Raw genomic sequence first — 5,000 nt, forward strand, 5'->3', positions numbered from 1 at the left:
TATGTATACAAAACTACCAAAATATATGCATATCTACACATGAGTACAGGATCTCTCAAACAAGTTACATAGTCCAAGGAAGAGCAGGTTTAGCTGATTCAAAAGCCATTCTGTACTAAAGCTACGAACGTGTATTAGGTATATATATATATATATATATATATATATATATATATATATATATATATATATATATATATATATATATATATATATATATACATATATATATATATATATATATATATATATATATATATATATATATATATATATATATATATATATATATATACATATATATATATATATATATATATATATATATATATGTATGTGTATATATATATATATATATATATATATATATATATATATATATATATATATATATATATATATATAGTTAATTCAAATAAAGGAACGATAACAGACAACAAGAGGACACCCATAAGGAATGTATTAGTTTGAGATTCTGTAAAAAGAGAGAGTTTTTGATGTTTCGAGCATGGTTCTTCGTCGGAAAGGAGAAAGGGAAGATTCCAAAGAAGGAAAATGAATCGCCAACACCATGTGTGTAGTTATATTGCTGATATACTGCGGAAGGAGAAAATTAAGCTAGTATGGGGAGTGTTGAAGCTAGGAACACTCTACACACACCCATCGAGCTACCTGCTTCCCCGCTCCACTCACTACTGCTTGCCTACTTCTTCACCCAATGTACATTTAAATTTCTCTGCATTATAGTTCGAAATGTTAGGTTTTTATCTCTCCACACTGAAGAAGGAGGCCGGATCTGCCAACATTTTAAAGAAACTCCGAACCCCCAGAAACAGTTGTCGGACTTGTAACAGCATACCTCTACCCCTTTCATTTTCTGTTTTTGTATTCTGTGTAAGTTTGCCCCGTTAATATATAAATATCTATACATTTATACTTGAATATTCATCGTTTGAAAATTTAGTTTGCTGTCTCTCTCTATTTGCACGTATACATGTATGTATACTTTGTATATCTAACAAAAGCAGTTTTATTTGTTTATTTGCATCGTTATCTATCTATCTATCTATCTATCTATTTATCTATCTATCTATCTGACGTCACCGTCATAGTGTCTAGCCAAAAGCACATCGAGCTTGTCGGCGAGACACTGAGAGAATACGAAGCGGTAACGGGAGCGAAAATCAACCGGGATAAGTCAGTGGGCTTGCGGCTCGGCACCTGGAGAAGCAACCCCATGCCGTCAAGTAGCGCCTCCGTCGTGGGACGTTGGACTGACGGTCCGGTTGAGATGCTCGGGGTCTGGTTTGGTCCAGACCTCCAAACGGAGAAGAACTGGGACGAGATAACGAGAAGGGTGGCCACTCTAGCCCGGCAATGGGCCGAGAGGAAGCTTTCCCTGAAAGGTCGGGCGGAGGTGGCGAACACGTACATCGCGTCCGTCATCTACTACCGCCTGACCGTCGTTCCTTGTCCCGACCCTACCATCACCAAACTGGAGCGCATCCTCTTCCGCTTCTTGTGGAAAGGAAGCGTTCCGATGGTTAGGCGATCCGTTTGCTGCCAACACCCGTTAAAAGGAGGACTGGGCATGCCGTGGTTGATGATGCGCAGACACGCGCTGAGACTGCGACATCTCCGGCTCTACGTAGACAGCGGTGAACAGGTGTGGTCGCCGTTTGTGCGGCGCGCTTTCCCGCAGCTCGTCTCCATGACCGAACTGCAGTCATGGATCAAGAAGAGGCCGAGGAAGGGCGAATGGCACCGCGAGTGTCGCGCTGCTCTTCGGCAACTCCAACAACCCGGGTCAACCTTGAGCGACTGCATCACAACTAACGCATTCTATAGTGGATTAGTGGAGGGAAGGTACGACGACGATCTCGGGGCGAACCTGGGCGTCGACGAGGAATACCTGACCCGCCTGTTTAAGACGACCTTCGGGCCGGGACCTATGGACAACTTCCAGAGATCCCTGGCCTGGCAGTGCTATCGAGAAGCACTACCCGTTCGGGATAAGCTCTACAGGCATGGCTCGAGAAACACGGGGCCGACCTGTCCGAGATGCCGGCAGAGCGACGAAACCGTTCTGCACGCACTCGTACAGTGTCCCACCATTTCCGAGCTGTGGGCTTACGTCGAACAACTGCTATCGCGTGTGGGACGAGTCGGTCTATCAGCCGAGTCTATCGTGAATATTGTCGCGCCTCCTTCCTTTAAACGGGAAGGAAGAGCTATTTTCATCGTACTTGTGGCTATGGCGAAAGAATGTGTATGGTGGACGCGTCTGAAAGGTCTAGAGACAAAGACTTTCCTCTCTGGGCAATCTCTCATCAACTTCTTCAAGTATCACCTGAAGAGGAAGTTGAGAGTAGAAAGGGAAGTCTTGTCTAGTGAATGCTTCAAAAAAAGATGGGTGAATGTAGCAAGGATGGCACGTGTGAACGACGGAGCCATCTTGAGCATAACCCTATGAACAAGAAAAATAAATAAAACAAAAAGGCAAAAGAGAGTCACTTACTGTTATAGTTTCTTCAATGAGAATATTGACCAAGGTTACCGTGGTCTTTTCCGTAGGCTTTTCCTTCCACGGCTAAACCTAAACTGTCCTCCCCTCTTTTTACACGAGAACATTACTGTGTGATACACGATCCCTATTGATCGGCCTTTCCTTTTCTTTTTTTTTCGATCCCTTTTGATCGAACTGCCCCTTTTTCCCTTCCTACGATCCCTTTTGATCGACACCACCATTTTTTTTTTTTTTTTTTTTTTTTCCTTCCTTCCCCCTCCCAAAAAGAAAAGCTCTACATTGTATTTGTCCCATCTTCGTTGAGCCCTGTGTGGCTAATAAAAGAAATGTATCTATCTATCTATCTATCTTTCTAGTTAATTCGAATAAACAATCAATTCAAATAAATGAATAATAAAATTAAAAAACAAGGAACGTATTAGTTTAACGCTCAGTAAAAAGAGGGAATTTTTGACGTTTCGAGCACAGCTCTTCGTCAGAAAGGAGAAAAGAAATCGCCAACAGCACGTGTGTAGTTACATTGCTACGTCGATCTTGATTATTCTTGTTCAGTAATCATCTCTGGCAGGCTCCCGTGTGGGCTACAAGGCCTATTCTCGATCTACAGCAGCGATGGCATCTGCTGCAGGTGAAACTACTTCACGCAGCGGAGAAGTGAAGCCTCTCATGTGCTCCCTCGTATTCTCTCTGTTGTTTCTCCTCAATGGCTAAAATCACGAGCTTCGGTTATCGGTGCCATTCATCGTGCCACAGGGCCTTCTCCTCTCAGGTGACTGAAGGGATACCGGAGTCTTTTTTATGTGATTCTGCAGCACGTCTTTGTTATCGCAACCTTTGGCCACCACGACTCCTCTTGCTCTGAGAGTTCAGCGTAGAAAAATGCCTTTGGGAACCGGCCGCCCTCCATACTGCAAACATGTCCCACCCAGCGCAGCTGCGATGAGCTAAAGAGGGCCTCCACACTAATTGCGCCAAGTGTGACGCATGACCTCTACATCAAGAATGTACACGATGTACATGCTTAGCGACGAACTGCTAAGGGATTCGGTGGAATGGGACATAAAATGTATTGGAACTGCGGGGTATGATAACGTGGAGGAGCATCACATGTGTGTAATATCAGATAAGAAGCAAGAAGAAAAATAGAAGAATATATAGTTGGATTTTGTTTTTGGGAGGTGGACTGAAGCTGGAGCTCATTCCCAGACTTTACGACGTACGATAGGTGGTTGGAGGAAACAGGTATAAATGTGTTAGAGGGTTCAGGGTTTAAAAGGTAGAAAATGGGGCCGCTCGTAGATGGGGCGAGTGGTTCCATTTCCATTTTATCATATTCATGTTTTCATACATTATAACATTCATTTCTGTTTTTTTTTATATATGTTTTATGTCCCACATGTTTTGTTTTGTCCCCTCTATGTTAACCCGCATGTGTAATAAAAACACAGACCTCTACACCAAGAATGCGATCCTGCCATCTGATATGCAAGATGGAGCGTAGATAATGAAGTTGGACTCGCGTAGAGGGCTATGCATAGAATAAGTGATCACATGACGGACCAGATTATCAGTTGTGGTTGCACATCGTTGGTCACAATGCACTGGCTTCACTTTTTAGTCTTCCAATGACACCACACTACTGATTAGCGAGCAGGCCATCATTCCCCGCTGATCGAAAGGGGGACTGAAGCATCGTGAATGAAGTGCTTTGCTCAAGAACACAATGCGCCGCCTCGTCTGGAAATCGAACCCACGATCTAGCGATCGTGAGTGCGACACCCTAACCACTGGGCCGCGCGCCTTTACAGCACAGAATAAGTACAAGATTTTGAGAATAAATAAATGAATAAATAAATAAATAAATAAATATTGGGGTCGATTTTTTTCGATTTGAACCCTTCAGAGTGATGACCTAGCATGACCGCAGTCCAATGACTGAAACACGATAAAATGTAAAAGATACATTTATGTGTGGAGGTTTATGTGCGTATACGAAGGAAACTGAAGAGAGAGAGGGGGGAGTGAGTGAGTGATAAAGAGAGAGAGTATGCGTGTGTGTGTGCGTGTGCGTGTGTTAAAAAGGTTGGTGGGAGCAGCGGGGAAGGGAGCAGTACGGTTCACTGTTCCACTTGGTAATCAGAGGCTGTTCACAGAACAGTGAACATAGAGGAATTAGATGTTATAAACGGAAATGACAATTATAAATTAGTTGATCAATGCCTGTAACGAAAACCATGATAACAACTGTGCGTCGAAAATTTATCGCTCGACCGATATTCCAACTATGGCCATCACGTCTTCTTTTCTAACATATCATCATATTCACTATTAGTTTAACCTGTACGTGATAGGGATAGGGTAGTATTTGAAGTGGGGTTAGCAGCAATCGATCGTAGGTGGAGCAACCGGGTGTAAGCAGGGGCTTAGTGTGGGTCTCCATCGCCTGGGGAAAGACAAGTATTGAGAAGTGGGT

The sequence above is a fragment of the Octopus bimaculoides genome, chromosome 5, assembly GCF_046866305.1.
Source record: "Octopus bimaculoides isolate indiv1 chromosome 5, ASM4686630v1, whole genome shotgun sequence".
Lineage (NCBI taxonomy): Eukaryota > Metazoa > Mollusca > Cephalopoda > Octopoda > Octopodidae > Octopus > Octopus bimaculoides.